The following is an 18,285-nucleotide window of genomic DNA, read 5'->3' as shown; positions in this document are numbered from 1 at the left end:
AAATGTAATGTGATGGTAAATGACCGTAGATAAGAGGGTTCAAAAGATTTGTTCTATATTTTCCATGTATACATATATTACATTGAATAAATTCTTCTATAATATTTTCTGGAGTGGCTACACAATCTTAGGGAAAACCGACGAATATCTACGATCCCGTCTCTCTCTCTCGAACAAATAACCTATAACAGACATATAATTGGTTTCCAGGTGTCTATCAGCAATGTTACCTCCGTCTTCCTTCGTCTCCCTTTGCTCTTCTCCTACTTCGTGCCAATTTCTTCCTTATCTTCGATGTCGGTTATCTCACACGTAAGATTGTGTACGTCCACCATAATGGCTGTCGCTTGTCGCACGCCTGACGAGAGGAATGGGAAGATTAGGAAATGTGTGTCGTTACTTGCATGCATACCAGTGTGTGTGTATGTGACAACAAAGGAAATGACACTGACATATGAATTCATTTATTCAACGAATTGGCGCTGGTCCGCCATACCGTCTACAGTCGTTTTCTTTAGATAATTCAATTTGCACACAGATGGCTCCCATGTGCTCCGCCACCAAGGCCTACCTGTCCCCAGCTGATTTCCTCCTTCCTTGAATTTTCGGGGAAATATTTTCTTAATGCTATTGACATCGATGTTGCTGTCTTGATATTCTATGTTATTAACAAAACTAATTGCAAGAAAATATAAATGAATCTTTCCGAAAATCTAGGAAAAGAGTTAGTTAACTAAATAACTCCTTGGTCACAAAACACTCGCGAAGCCACCTACGTGTTTAATAAACAAAAAAGCCACTGGGTTATCACTAAAAAGAACACACCCCCCCCAAAAAAAAAAAGGTAGTCTCACGCATTCGCAAAAGTTCCCTGAGTCGTCGGTTCTCATCCGTCATGAAAGAGAGTCTCTGGCTCTTCATAGTGACCACAGCTTCAAGAGTTAGATTTTCAGTCTACAAGAGTCGCCGCTGTTTCTGAAGACCCACCTGGAATATAGGAGTTTCAAAAAATTGAATTAACAAACTACATATTAGCAAAATCTAACAGAACCACGCAGACACACACAAAAATATATCACTATTTCAGTCCGTGAATGACTTCAGTAGACTTACACAAGATAGATTATTAGAAGATTCCATTCTAGAAGGAATGGGTATGTTAAAATGAAACAAAGTGACGCAAATTGCCAATGGCGCTTGTTTATAGCCAGGCCAACTACAGGAGTGACCTAATACCTCGTTCCTTGCTAATTAGCGTATAATCGGCGTTTAGCAAGTCACCTAACATTGCCTATTTGCGTTAAGTGCTACTCGTAAAGGTAAATGTATTGTTTTTTTCTCTCTTACTGGATCTAAAACGTCTTAAGGAAGACCGTGATTAATCAGACTTAGAAGAGACACATCGTGTGCAACGTTTAGAGATTAGCGTTGTGGTAAAAGCACCCCCTTGATTAATGGTTAGGTAATACCCTTAAGTTGTCAGATTAGTCCCTTGGTTAATATTCTCTTCATTTCGTACTTTCCGATAATTTTCCTCATTCCTAGCATCATCAAGTTTTCACAATGCCCTCATTTTGTATCTGATTTGAGAAAAAAAACTTGCCTCATGACCTCAGCCCCGCGATATTAGGAAAGGTTCTCTCCATTCCTTATATTTCTCTCTCTCGTCTACCTCTCACTTGATATACGAAGCTTAAAAGTTAGTCAATTTCCTTCCCAAAAGGCTTTTCCAAATACAGGTGTTCTATGAATATTTTTTTTTTTATAAAAGCACACAAACCTTGGTTATAATCAGCCCCTTGCTTAGTAATTAAAATGTAAATATATGTATAAGTATATGTATATGTATATACATGTATATATATATGTATATGTATATACATGTATATATATATATGTATATGTATATATATATATGTATATGTATATATATATATGTATATGTATATACATGTATATATATATATATGTATAAGTATATGTAGTCTATGTATAATATATAATGTATAGTGTATATACCGTGTGTATAATATATATGTATGATATATGATTCTACTATCCTGTATGTATGTATACTATATATGTAGAGTATCTACTACGTATGTATCTGTCTAATTACTTATGTGGTATATATGATCATGTATTATATGTATATGTGTATATATATGTATAAGTGTATATATATGTATGTGTATGTGTATACATTTGTAGATATTATAAGTATTATTGATATAATGTATCTACAAGTATAGTATTATTGTATATGTAGCTATACCTGTGCTAACATATGTATACTGTATATAGGCAAGTGATATATATTTGGATTACTGTATCATATAAAAAAAAAAAGCTATGTATACATATGTATTTATGTGATATATCAATGTTAGGTGATATATCTTTAGGTTGACTATACATTATACCTATGTATATGTAATAATACATTGTATTATATATGTATAATGTATTACATGTATATATATAGTATATGTTATATACATGTATTTATGATATATGGTGAGCTATGTATACTACATGCATATATATGTATATTTACTATAATGTATATATATTTATATGTATATACATGTACTAGTGTTGGGGGGTTATTTATATATTATGTTATATGTATAGTACATAGCTATACTATGTATAATGTATATAATGTCATCTATAATGGATATGTATATGAATGTATATATATTTATATGTATATGCATGCATTAATATATGTATCATGTATATACATGTATATATGTATACATGTATTGATACATGTATCTACTGGTAATATGTTATAGTACATGTATATTATATGTTATACATGTATTACTGTAGGTATCATATAGAATTGTATCTACTATAGTATATATCGTGTATAACCTGTCTTTCGTAGCATGTATTAATGATGTCTGATGTATATACATTTATTGTATATATAATGTATATGTCTATTATACATGTATATGTATATTATATGTATAATGTATATACCATGTATATATCTTATATGTATATTTACATGTATAATATATATGTATAAAGTTATATACTACATGTATACTTATATATAGTGTATCTGTATAATAAACATTGTTGATAGTATATTAATGTTATCATATATAATCTGCATCATCATATGCATGTGTGTGATAGCACTATATAATTTGTATTTTTTAGTATTTCTTCATCTGGTGACTAACGCTTTCCTGTTATCCTATTCTATACTGCACGAGTGGTATGCAAACATATATAGTGATAACATCCACAGTGAGTTCCTTACTTTCTCTAACGTCTTAGAACAACAGGGTTGCACTGTCTTGTCCCGAAAAGGCTTTTTTCCAAATAGCTGAGGTGTCTATGATATTTTTTTTTATATAAAAGCATCACAAACCTGAGTTACAACTCAGCCCGCTTGCTTAGTAATATAAATTGAAATATATGTATAAGTATATGTATATGTTATTACCTGTATATATATGTATATGTATATACATGTATACTATATGTATACTGTATAGGGGTACATGTATATATTGTATAAGTAGCAGTGTAGATATATGTCTATGTAGTATACATGTATCTATATATATATGTATATGTATATACATGTATATAGTATAGTGGCATGATGTATATAATATGTATATGTATACATATAATGATGTTTGTATATTTATATATATAATTATATGTACTTATATATATGTATATATATTACATGTAATATAATGTATAATACATGTCTATATATGTATCTCATGTATATATTATTATATGTATAGATTAGCATGTATAATATTTTATATACAATGTATGATCTATGTATATGTATATGATCCGATGATATATATATATGTAATAGTGTATATACATGTATCGTATTATACTATGTATATGTATTACATGTATATATCATACATCTATGTATATATATTTAGTATGTATGAGCTATATTTGTACATGAGGTATACTACCTGTGTATATATATATGTATAATATAATGGTATAAAATGTATATATATAGTGTATATGTATACTACATGTGTATATATACTATGTATATGTGTAATATACATAGTGATAGTATTATGTATATATATTATACATGATAGTATTTTATGTATACTGTATAACATGTATAATATTACATGTATATGTATATAATGTATAAGTATATATAGTGTGATGATGATAATATACATGGCAATATCTATGTCTATGTATATAGACTGTATATATATCGGTGTATATAGTATAAATACATGTATATATATTGATTAGTTGTATATGGCATTGCTATCTTTTTTTTTGTATAATGTATTACATAGTATATATGTATCCTATATATACAGCATGTATATATGTATCTGTATATACATGTATAATCTGTATATGTATATACATGTATATATCTGTATATGTATATACATGTATATGTATAGTACATGGACTATGTATCTACAGTATATATGTATAGTTGTATATACTATGTGATAATATATACTCTTATTTATACTATCATTTAATTAACGGTGGATTCATAGTTCTGAGTCCGCCGTGGTCACTAGGGGGGGGGGGGCATGATACGTTAGTTGTAGTTTTCAGGGATGCTCTTGTAGTGAGTACGATGTTAGGTCCCCAGTTCCTTTGCCACGGAGAGTGCCGTGTGGTAGCGCTTTTAGGTAATGGCTAGGTAGGTCATATCAAGGTGAAGTTCCTTGCCCCAATGGTAAACAATCGCGCGTGTCGGTGGCCCCACTGCGAACCTCTCGAAACATCAGATTGCCGTCGTGACAGTCTTTATGGTCCGACGCTGCTAACCTTATTCGTACCACCCGCGCCCTGAGCGATGCATGTGCTTCGCTGAGTGGATTTTTCTTGACTAATTTAGAGCGGTGGTTTTGACCACTTTTGCCTTTCTGCGGCCCGGTGTTTTTTTTTTCTTTTTTTTTTTTTTCGAGGCCCCTCTCTATTTACCCGGGTCACTGGACTTGGGCTGACTTGGTCAGGCCCCAGTGTCTTTACTAGACAGTCAAATCGGAGGTGAAGTTCCTACTGCCCTAATGGGAACAACTGGGCGGTCGGTGACATCGAACCTCTCGTAACTCATATTGCCGTCGGTGAGCAGTCTTGAGCCGACGGCTCTAGACCTTATTTCAGGGCCTAGTCCGGCGGCCGCCCATATACATTATATATTATGATATATACTATATATATAAGATATATATATATGATATAATATAATATATTCTACATGTATATATATGTATTATGTATATACATGTTTATAGTGTATAGCTATATGTATATGTTCTATGTATATGTATATATGATGTATATGCTACTATACATTGTATATAGCGTGTTATTATGTATGACTACCGTGTCTATAGTATGTGATATTATAGTACATGTATATATATGTTATATGTATATAACATGTATTATTTATATTGTATATGTATAGAAATACATGTATATATATGTATAGGTATTATAGCATGTATAGTATTGAATGTATATAGTATATAGCATGTATAGTAGATTATATATTATGTATAGCACCCACCTGCTTTTGTATACGTATAGTACTATAGAGTATATCTATGATATAAAGTATTATGACATGTATATATATGTATAAGTATATACATGTATATATATATATGTATTTATATATATGCATACACATACATGTGTGTGTACATATATATGTGTATTTTTAGTATTTGTGTGTACTAACATATCCTGTTATCCTATTATATATGCACGAGTGTATCAAGAGGCATGATATGAGCTTCAACATCGCAGTGAGTTCGCTGTGTTAACTTTCTGTCTAACGGTCATAACGAAAGGGGGTTCCTGTCTGCCCGGTAGCGGACTGAGTGAGGTCAGGCAAGGTCTATATATTCGCGTGTAGTGCCAACAAGCGGCTAGCGTCAGACCGCCTTCCGCAGCAGGGCGTAGAGGTCGATGGCATCGCTCAAGAGTGTGGGGAGGGTACGTTGTGGCTACGATCCTCTGATGAGCATGTCGCAGGTAAAGGTGCTAAAAGGAGAGGTCAGAGAGGTTCTTCTCTTCTGTGTATATGCTTTACTTTCATTATATATTGGTAGCTTTTAGTACAATTTAACTCTCATATATAGTTCTACGATTCAAGGTTTGGATAAAGGATGGCTGGGCTGCACATGACATAAGTAAAATAGGATAGACGAAGGATACATGCTACGGTGAATAATCGTTTTCAATGCGACTGAATTTATGAATTAGGAAAATCCATGTAAGTCGCGATGTAAATAGTCTGAAGAACATCATCTATGGTATTTAATCGAAGAGGATGTCGGAATCGAGTTTTGGTGTAACCTGATGAGAAAAAGATGCTTTATACAAAATGTGAGCGTAAATTCTGTTGGCACGATGACGTTGCCACTACAGGCACAACGTTTAATTTGAAAGTCGAATTGTCATATGGTCGATTCGAAAGGTAATTGGAATGTAGTACAAAATGAATCGCAGACATAATGGCTACAAGGACTGAAAGCAAGTGCAGGCGGAGCTTCTTCATGCACTAAAATCTTTAGTACCAGTAAGCTTGGAATATCTTGCAAATATCTTACGTAATTGATAACAATAAAATACATCGGGTTGGCAGGGGAAGATTTAAGAGTTCAATCGATGAAGCGATTTTATTTTTCCGATTGAATGGCAGGTGTTGTGAGCAGTGCAGAATTTAGAAGATTAATTTGCCCAAAGTTACTTTTGTTCATACACATGAGGTCATATGTTTAGCGCGATTTATCTTTCTGTCCTTTTCTTCTACTACGTGAAGATCGAGTTGACGACCTATTACCTGAAGGCATAATTTAAAGGACGTAAAATATGCGGCGTTTGTATGTATGTGTGTATATTCATATTGCATTAATTTGTGTGCGTGCGTACGTATTTGTGTGTGCGTACAGTGCGTGTGCGTGCGTGCGTGCGGCGTGGCGTGTATTTGTGTGTGTGGTGCGCATATCGATATATTTTAAGGGGTGGAGCGGCAACATAGATACTTCAAGACAATTTCCTACAGGAATATCACCGAACCAGTTAGTAGATAGGCTACGAAATATGATGACTAAAGTGTTTAACATCAGCTGATAGCTCCGTCTTTCTCCCAGTCACGAGTATAAGATTTGGCTGCTCATGACTTAAGGACACGAAAGGGAGATGAAACGCGTGCTTAGGTGCACATGACGAAATGAGACGAAATGAAAAAAGTACACTGGGTTAGGCGCAAGTAATTTTTAAAGCATTTTAGAATCATTTTGGTCTATTTGATCAAGCTGTTATTAGCCATAATTGGATGAGACAATTAGCCAACTTATTGCGCATATAGTTACTGTGGGCGTTATAATTGTGACCAAAATACATCGAGTATATTCTGCTTTGCGCGCGCTAAATCTTCTTGGAGGTGTGATTTCCCTCGGATCTGTTCGCCGGTCTCAGTGTACGAAGCAGTTACGAATGGGCCTGTTACTGCGGCGGGCTAACGAAGTAAACGTAGTCCTGTAACATTAGATCAGTGTGTCTCCCGCGTTCCGACTAGTTTACAAAACTACATCCATCAATGAATTATTTGCAACTTGTGGTTATTTAGTAAGACTAATTTTAGTTGATAAGTACTTCGCCATAATTGTGATTTTAATTAGCCAGAATTAAAATAGTGTACTTTTTCTGGGGGGGCAAAAAAAAATGACTATTTGGGCGGAGTGGCCTACGCGAAGCTCTTTATAATATGTAGCATATATGATATATGATAATATTATATATACTATATTATATCCTCTATATTAGTATACTATATTGAATATACATATTATTTATCTATTACATATATATAACATATATGTAATATATATTAATATATTATATATATAGTATATATATTATACTAGTATATAGTATTACTATTATATATACATCTCTAATATATATAGTACTATATATATAATCTATATATAAAGTATATATGAGTATCTAGCATATATATATATATACATATATATTATACATATATATATATACTATAATATGTAATATATACCGCATTAATATATTTAACACATAATGTGTATCTAAGTATAGTATATCTCTATAAGCTATATATATATATATATATATATAAGTATAATATAATATATATATATATAGGTGATATATCTTATGTATGGATTATATATATAATATCTATATATATATAATATATAGTCTCTTCATCTAGTCTCTCATTATATATTCGTATCATATAATTCTATGAATATACTAGTATTCTCTACCTATATGATCTCTATATATACTTGTATAGTCTTCTATCTGATAATATCTATTTCCTATAGTATCTCTATATATATCATAGTAGTCTTTCTATATCTCTACTGTGATCTACTAGAATTATATTTCTCCTCTCATACTCCTATACTATCTATGTGATAACGTAATTAATATCTACTATCATAGTTCTCTTATATTACTTTACTAGGTCAACTAACAGAACTACCGAGTGATATTATGATTGAATGATAGATAAGTATAGTAATAAAAAAATAAAAAATAATAATATGCCGGATTATGGCAATATACTAATAATGATAATAATGATGATAATGATGTCTTATAATAAGATATAATGATTGATAACAGCCTAATTACAGATTTAATAATAATAATAATAATAATATAATCTAATAGATAATGCATATAATAAGATATGTAATTATACTAGTATATACTAATAATAATAGTAGTAATAATAATAATAGATAATAAGTACATACTAATAATAATAATAATAACCATAATAATAATAATAATGTAAGCATAAACATTATGATGATGTAAAATGAATTTATGATAATACTGAAATGAAACTAATAATAATGATAATAATAGTGAGATGATGATAATAGTATGACGTTGTAATATAATAATAATACATAATAATAATAAATGAGTAATCATACTTGCAATTAATATAATAACTAACAATACTAATTAATGATGATGATAATAATGTGATGATGATAATATATGGATGATATGATAATTAGTTATCATAATGGTTATAAGATAATAATACTAATACTAACAATAATAAGTAATGATCATCATATAAGATGATATTATAGTACTAAGTAGATGTAATGATAATAACAATAATCATGACAATAATGATAATAATAATTAACAATGATAAATAAAATCTGAGAATAGTAATTTTAAGCATTTTGGATGTAATAACCACTATATTTAAATCATCTAACATGAGTTAACAGGAAATTATTTTTTAATTAATATTCAAATACTACACCTTTTTTTCAAATTTTATTTTGTTATTGTAATTTTGACTGTATGGGCGTCGAAAGCCAAGGGGAATATTCTTAATTCTTTCTGCTTTTTAATTATTTTAGTCTGGCTTTTTTTCTGTTTAATATTGGTGTCATGATTATTAACAACTGTTTCTGTCATCATTGGGAGTGGCTATGCATCATTATCATTGTTGAGGGATGAGAGGAGGGGGAATATTAGAGGGGGGGTAGAAGTGAGTAGGGAAGAGTAGAGTAGTAGAGAGAGAGGAGTAGAGAGAGAGAGAGAGGAGAAGAAAGATTGTAGCTAGAGCAGAGCCGAGAGATGTGGGGATTAGAGAGAGCGTGGATCAGAAGAGAGAGAGAGGAGAGGAGAGAGGAGAGATGAGAGTCACGAGAGAGATGAGTAGAGGTAGAGTTAGAGTAAAGGGAAAAACCGCTTAATTTTACATTCTTAAACTCATATATTTTATTTTCATTTTTAAAAAAAAAAAAAGAATATGCATAAATACTTTTTAACCGGTCTCATGTACATATCTAGCACATCATTATTTTTTTTGTCCACGTGCGATAATCAGCTCAAAGAAAAAATCAAAGGCCTCTTCCCGCCCCTCCATAAAACTGACTTGAAGTGGCTAGTAGAGTGCGTGGGCAGCGACGTCAAGGGGGAGGTCAATACATACGATCACGCACAGATGAATCACGCTCTGGGCTGCTGCGAACCCTCTAAAGATTTTAGGCGCGTTTGTGTGCCTTCGTCGCGTCTTATATCTGTAAGGTCAAGTTTTTGTTTGTTGTGGCGTTTTTTGTATAAATCTTTATCTATTATTACCTTCGGATAGTGATCTATTCTCTAGGAATATATTGTCCGATTTTCACATTGCAAAAGATGTTAGCTGAATGGTGATTTTTTGATGGCCGGTGAGTGTTCATCCGGCACGGATATTTATGTGTTCGTGTCATCTTTCTTTATCGGTTATGATTTCGCTTAAGAAGATTATTCTTGCCCATGCTGATAAATTTGTATCATTGCGGAGATGACATGATTACGGTAGCGAGCGGCTGTGCAAATGTCTTATGATTATCGAGTTATGTGCAGCATCAAGCCATTTACGATTAGCCTTACTGTCTCGAGTTTAATTCGGCGCCAATTATAAAAAATTATTTTTTAGCTGCACTATTCTACTCTTGACTGACGAATTAATATTTCGTAATCTGGACCGCACGATATTGTCTAAATACCGAATATTTTTGGCTGGCTCTTATCCTATAAACTATATCAGCTAAGGGCACAAGAGTTGAGAGTGGGTGTCTAGAAGGACTCTGATAGCTGATTTCAGAATATGAACCGTTTCAGAACTGGCTGCGTCCTCCAGGTTACTAGAAAAGCGTTCGCGCTCATTCCAGAAGCTTCTGACTTTGCCGCATACAGATGCCTCTTGCAGGGATGAAGTTTTTGGCTGCGGTCGTGAGGCAGCGGACGAGTCATCACTGGAAAAGCTAATGAAAGGGTCCCTCTGTGACGCTAAAAATCTGTTTTATAAGGACTTGTCTGTCTGGCGTGAGTGTGTTGCGCGGGATCGTTGGGTCATTTCGAAAGGTGATGTCGCTGCGCATGCGCGATGATAATTACACCGTTTCATTTTCGGGTGATATAAGAGTGGCTTGCAGCTGATGTCTATCTTCAGCGAAGGCTAATGCGCTCCACAGTTAAGTTTTAAGGGGAAAAGTCCCCTGAAAAAAGGTACAGGAGTAAATCGCATATTCCCCCAAAACGGAAAAAGTCATTACGTCCTAGGAACACAAAGTCCCGAATCGTTTTGTTTCCCTTAAGTCGATACTCGAGCTCCTGCTGTCTGAACCGCGATGGCGGCTGCGAGTCTGGACTACACAATGGCGCACCACACCACCTGGATTTCTGTGCCCTCGGATCGCGCTGTCCTGCGCCATGTGGTTCACCTTCCGCCTTCCTCTCGCTCTTTTGTCTCTCATCTGTCTACTACTCTTCCCTCTGCTGTCAGCTATCTGTTTTCGCTCCTTCCCTCTTTTTTATATTTCCGTCTGTTTTACTGTTTCGCTCACTCTGGGGAAGTGAGGGGGTATTTTTGTTTCTTTCTCTAGTTTCCCCTTTCTTTTTTTCCTTCGGGGGGGGCCGTCTATCTCGCTCTGTCTACTCCCTTTCGCTCTTCGCTGTCTCTGTTTCCCTTTCTTCCTATCCTATATCTCGCCTCATCTGGCTGCTTCATCTCTCTCTATTCTCTTATCCTTCCCTATCTCTCTTCTTCTGACAGAATTTCGCTTAATCCGCTGTTTCTTTTCGCCTCCCCTCTTCTGCTATTATTTATGCATTTATGTATTTATTGAAATAATTTGTGCGCGACTTTAACATGTAAGATCATTAGCGGCATTTCAAATTTATGTCGCGTGAAGCTTGGACGACAAAATCGCCACGCTAAGTAAGTGTTATATGACATCAAATGTCATAATGGGCAAAGTACAGTAGGGGTCGAAAATAGGTTAGAATGAGTTAAGGGAATAGGGAGGGCATTATGATAAATATGATATTATGGAGTAAAACGGTCAATATAAATAGCAAAATATTGAATAATCTGGTTTGTACGAGGGATGAGAGAAAAAATAATGGGAGAGGGAATTAGGGATATAAGGAGCCGGCATGCAAGAATTAGATTGAGGCGAGGGCTGAGGCCGAAGTAGTGTGATCCCCTATCATTTGGACCCTCAGTCCCCGTCTGCCTAAGCCCGTACCCTCCCCCCATCGACATCAAAGTGATTTGGGGGTTTATTTATTATTTTAGTGATTATACCTATCCTCGGCCTATGCTATCTCTCTAATAAATTCCACTCTTCCTAGCATGGAAACTGATTTTTTGACTAGCCTAATCCTTCTGTCGCACGTCTCGCATCGATGCATCCCTGGCCTTGTCATTCCAAGCTCACACCACATGTGTGTGTGTCGTGTTATGTCTCTTACTTTCCTTTTGAATTCATCTCAGGTAACGACGTTTTTCCTTCGCCTCAATGTTTAACTAAACTCTTCCTGTGTCCTTCCTCGGTGCTGCGGCATATCGCTGGACTCGTTACCAGTGGTGGAATGGGCGACCGGCGTGACACAGGGGCGGTTTAGTTCAGTCGTAACAACTCCTTCACTTCGTAAGAGACTCGAGAATGCGTGCGCAGGTGAGGGACGGGGAAAGGATGTTCGTCGTTCATGGTTATCTGTTTCGTTTTGTTGCACGACTCGAGGTGTTGACAGTATGCGAATCGTTTGATGCAGATCTTGTATTGTAATGATTTCTCCGTTATCCACTGGCATTTTAGTTTATTAATTAATACACATAGTATGCACTATAACCCACAAGTACTGGCAGCTGAATAGACATAGTAGTGCCTACGCTTTCTCTCTTTCTTTACCTATTTTTTCTGATTTTCGAAAGATTCTCTTTGTACATTTCTTGTTTATTATATTTCAGCATTATAATATTAATCACAATGCTAATAATATGAGGCGGTAACGCTATTATTTGTCATTTGAAAATAGACTCACGCGTACTAATTCTAAGACATATGCTTGGTCAACGGAAGTCTTGGGTCAGTATGATATGATTTTCATGTCTCAGATATGAAGATAGATATGCTTTTGAAAGGTTATATCGTCTAATTCATAGCAATGTCTTTTTATATATAAACCGGAACATTTTCAAGTTTTTCCGGAAAACTTCTAATATTTCCTTTATTTGAAAACAATTTTCAAGTAAGGCATGGTCTAGGACAGTTTTGTTTTTGTATTTCTATTTCTATTTGTTATTTATGCTAGTGGCTTTATTTTAATTATTTCCTGTACGTCTACAGTTAGTCATTTTCTTCCGATTCTGCTCTGCAGTTATGACTATATTGTCTGTTATTACGACCTTTCTGGAGTATTAGTATGATTACGTAGGCAGTTAAGAAGAAAGATCTATACATTCTCTAAGACACCCTTTTTGCGTATTATCACAACACTTCAATAGAATGTAGCGATTGATCCTATATCGAGTGTGTTATATACGCTGAATCTTGCGACGGATTTCCGCCTCCCAAGCGTTAAAGAAAGAGATTGTTTTGACGCATCTTGCATAAGATAAATTGTATATGAAAACTATAATAGCAGTGATATATGGATACTAATAATTATATAGTATATAGATATTGATATTGATATGGGTACATAATAAACCCTTGTGATTTGTACTTGATATTGACATAATTACATATGTACATATTCTAAGTTTTTCTTCGTTTTACGTCCAACTATAGAAGAGAACGAAAAACACTTGTTAAGCATGTGAATAGTAATTAAAATTAGGGATTATGTTTGTTTTGGGGGTTTTGTTATGGGGGGGGGGTTTTTTTGGGGGGTGTTTAAAAAGATGAGAAGATGAAATAGTATAAGTCTGTGAATAATTAACAGTAATGATTACTAAAGCAGGAATTGCGTTTTACTACTTGCTAAAAAAAAGGAGCGAACAATTAAAACGACAGTAAAAGCGTGGATTTCATGATACATACTATCTTAAAGCTCTTCACTGAAGGAAGCAAGCCGGTGGAATATTCACGCCAAACAGGTCTGATCACTGTTCAGATACATAACGCCACGATATACTTGAGGTATATGTATATTATTTTTTTTGACAGCTATGAAGTAGTAAAATGGCGCAGCTAAAGGAAAAAAAAAAAAAACAAAAAACAAAAAAAGAACGTTTAACTTGTGAGGATCGCATTTCAACACGAGACAAAGAGTTCCAGACAACGTCCCTGTTATATTATTACTAAGAAAATCCAGCGCAAGTGGAGAAACTTTATTCCGTTCTTGTTGCATTTAGACTACATAATGTTTTTTATTAGATATTAGATATTTTTGCATGATTTAGGAGTAAGACTCAGTGTCTGATGTGCTTCGATTGTTTCGCCTGCACTAACTTACTATAATATTTTTACTCTGTCCTTAACGCTCACACAGCATGTTTAGCTCTATGGAATCCGACGGCCTCGTTTGCTAGATAGATAGATAGATAGATAGATAGATATGTATATATATATACATATATATACACATTAGTATTACAATACATTCAACCACTCATATAGAGGATCTGGAAAGTCATTACTAGTTAAAACTGAAAAAGGCCTTAGCAATGAAAAAGCATGCCAAGTGTAGTACAGGAGACGAGTATCGCGCAGTCACTGACATACTCCAAGTTCAGATCCAGACGATCAGCTCAATCTTGTCTACGCTAAAGAGGGTGCAGAATGCCAGGGAGCCCTCCGGTATGTTCATGCTACCGGAAGTCACCGTCGCCATTTACCGTGACTGACTTCACTAACAACTAACTTCGTGATATCGCTGACGACACGTTGACGCCGCTGTACGTTCACATCTCTGACATGTGGCCTTCTGACGGAGCTTCCAGCGAACCTTCTGACAACGCTGACGGTGTCTACGATAAGCATCCAGTCTAATCACAGTGGTTAGAGCATCGGACTCAAGACTGGCACGACGGCAGTCTGAGTTCGAGGGTTCGAGTCACCGACCGGCACGTTGTTCCCTTGGGCAAGGAACTTCACCTCGATTGCCTACCTAGCCACTGGGTGGCCAAGCCAGCCCAAGTCAGTGCTGGTCCCAAGCCCGGATAAAATAGAGAGAATGATTACCTAAAATTACCACCAGCACTCTCCGTGGAAAGGAACTGGGGACCCTACCACGTACTCACTCCAAGAGCATCACTACATGAAAACTACAATTAAGTATCATGCTGTGACCACGGCGGCTCAAACATGAACCTACCGTTGAAAAAAAATATATATATACACATATATACATATATGTGTACATTTATGTTACATATATATCCACGCATACACATACACACATATATACACAATATATATACATGTCATATACATATACATGTATATACATATATATAAATATATATATATATATATATATATATATATATATATATATATATATATGTATATATATACATAATGTATATTTACATATATATATTTATAACTATATACATAATATAAACATAAATATACACATTACTATATACATAATATAAACATAAATATACATACACATACATGCATACATAAATATAAGCATTTTATTTATATATATGTATATATATATATATATATATATATATATATATATATATACATATACATATATACACGGAGGACTGCCGCGATGATGAAGTGGTTCGAGCACTGAACCCGAGTTCAACTTCTTGTCACGGCAGTCGTAAAAATGCATGCGCTCCTACTGCTGGGTTGAGCTAGATCTCACGGCGAGAAAACGACATATTGCCTTGAGAAGTTTGACTTCTCAAGGCGAGAAGTCACCGCCATGGCAAAGGTGTTAACTCACTGAACCGAGGTTGATTAAGAAGGTGACAATGCCCAAAGAAATCAACAAGCTACAAATGGATAAGTTGGTTCAGAAGTGGAAGAAACAAAATTAGATATAAGCCCTGCAGAGGCAGGCCATCAACATCAGTTTGTGAGGAAAACATTAATACTTTTCGCGACATGATTGGATAGACAAATAACCACTGAATCAGTAGTGGACACACTCAATATCTCTGTGGGTTCTTCACACAATTCTGGTGGAGAGTTTGGGGCTAAGAAAGCTTTCCGCTCAATGGGTCCCTACGCTGTTGCACCCAGATTAGCAGCAAACAAGGGTAGCTCTTTGAATGAAAATTTTGAACAAGTGGGATGAAGATTCTGAAACTTTTCTGCAGAGAATTCTGACGAGATGAAACAGGGCTCTACCAGCATGATCTCAAGGACAAAATTAATTAAAGCAGTGGCTGCCCAGGGGTGGAAGTGGACTAGTCATACCAAAATTTGAGCACTCAAGAGGAAAGGTCATGGCCCATGTCTTCTGGGATACAGAGGTGATTTTGCTGGTTGAATTCTTCGAGAACAAGAAAACAATTACATCTGCTTATTATGAATACGTTTTGAGAAAACTCTAAGCAAATCTCAGAAAAATACCCTGGAAAGTGGCATCCCTGTGTTCTGTTCCACCTCAACACTGCACCTGCTCACGGCGCTCGGCGACGTGAATTTCGATGGGAAATCGTCTGACATTCACCTTACAGCGACGATTTAGTCCCATACATCTTTTTGTTTCCAAACTTTTTAAAGAATAATTGAAAGGCACAAATATTCTGTCGGTTGAAGATGTAAAAAGAGCTGCTCTGACATGGTTCAGATCACATGACCCTCAGTTTTACTCAGATGGACTTAAAAGCTGGTATCAATGTTTGCAGAAGTATTTTAACCTTAACGAAGGATATTTTGAAAAATAAACATCATAACTGAAACCATTTTCTCATACTTTCCTTTTTCCACGAACTTTTTTGAAGCCCCTCGTACACACACACACACCACAAAATTATATAATAAAATATATAAAATTGTATGGTGGTTGGTACGGGGTTTTCAAATAAATAAGTTTATATAAAATATTTATACAATTTATTTTAAAATATATGTTAATATTATATATATGATATATTTTTATATATAATATATATATATATATATGTTATATATATATATATATATATATAATTTTATTATATAATATATATATATAGATGTATATGTGTATGTGACTGCCGGATGGTCAGTGGTTAGGCACGGACTCCAACCCCTCATGGTCCCGGTTAATTTCCCCCCCGGCATCGAAAAAGCTCCCTCCTCCTCCCCCCCTCTCCCCCCCCCCCCCATATCCCCTTTGGAAGTCAAAATGCAAGTGTCGTGGGGAAGTCGCCCCCGTCCCACAAGTTTTAGCACCCGAACCGCGGTTGATTTAGGAAGGATCTGATAAAGGCAAAAAAGTGAGATCCAAAAATCCCTCAAATAAGAATTAGAGACCCAATTTCTGCAGTGGAAAAATTGCTTACAAAAATAAATTTTTTATTACAAAAAAAGAAAAAAAATAGGTATTTATGAGATCTATAACTATCAACCCGGCCTTAGGGGTCGGGCCCTTACATTTAAAATTAGAAAAAAACATTTCATTGTTTAAATAATTAAAAAAATAAAAAAATAAATGAATTATGGGTTGCCTTTGTGGATTCCCAAAACCCGGGCCTCCCCTTTTTGATCTGCCATCAGATTCATCTAAAAAGAAATTTCTGACTAGGCTTTCTAAATTATTATATTCTATTTTTTTTAATTTTAATTTAATTATTTTTATATTGTTGGTTTTGTGTGTTGTGGTGTTGTGTGTGTGTGTGTGTGCGGTGGGGTTGCTGTGCGTGTGGTGTGGTTGTGGTGTGTGGTTGCGGCGTGGTTTCTTCCTACGTCAATTTTCTCGTGTATGTCTAAAAATTTACAGCGAGCCCTAGTGTTTAGCAGTATTTAATTGTTTATGCAGTATTTTGTAAGGGAAATAACATTTAAAACGAAAGGTACTAAATTTAAAACGGGGCAAAATTCTGCAATATCTTTTATATAAATATTAATTTACCATGAATTCCCCAAAAAAACTTGAACGCGGAAAATTGATGGGGTATACTACCTTTTCCTCTCACTCTCTATACCCAAATCCCCCCCCCCCCCAATTTGCGACAACCCCGCAATGGAAAACAAAGAATCCCATTTATTCACGCAGGTGAGCGCACGACCGACACCGCTCTGCCGGCCAAACCGGGTTGTAAAACCCTTGGGGATTTTTTGTTTATCTGGGGGGGGGTTGTGGGAGGCAGCCCCATTGGGAGGTCAATTTAGCAGGGGCTGAGGTACTCCCATGTACATAAAATAGGTAACTGAACCTAAGGTGTTGGAATTTTTGTTTGAAGCCCGGGCCCATTTACGGGGTGTGGAAAATAAAGATGTAAAAGCAAGAAAT

The 18,285-nt window shown here is 34.9% G+C and overlaps 1 long non-coding RNA gene across 1 annotated transcript; it reads right to left on the bottom strand.

Annotated features, from left to right (window-relative positions):
• Nucleotides 1-64: 64 nt before the first annotated feature.
• On the bottom strand, nt 65-1,205 carry LOC119581707. The gene is made up of 3 exons (XR_005229607.1): nt 1,114-1,205; nt 855-987; nt 65-358 (listed from the first exon to the last, which is right to left on the bottom strand). It is a non-coding gene; the product is annotated as an uncharacterized LOC119581707 (long non-coding RNA).
• Nucleotides 1,206-18,285: the final 17,080 nt, after the last annotated feature.

The sequence above is a fragment of the Penaeus monodon genome, chromosome 1 (assembly GCF_015228065.2).
Source record: "Penaeus monodon isolate SGIC_2016 chromosome 1, NSTDA_Pmon_1, whole genome shotgun sequence".
NCBI classification, from domain to species: domain Eukaryota; kingdom Metazoa; phylum Arthropoda; class Malacostraca; order Decapoda; family Penaeidae; genus Penaeus; species Penaeus monodon.
Note: the sequence above shows the minus strand (reverse complement) of the source record. Positions and strands in the feature narration are given on the sequence as shown.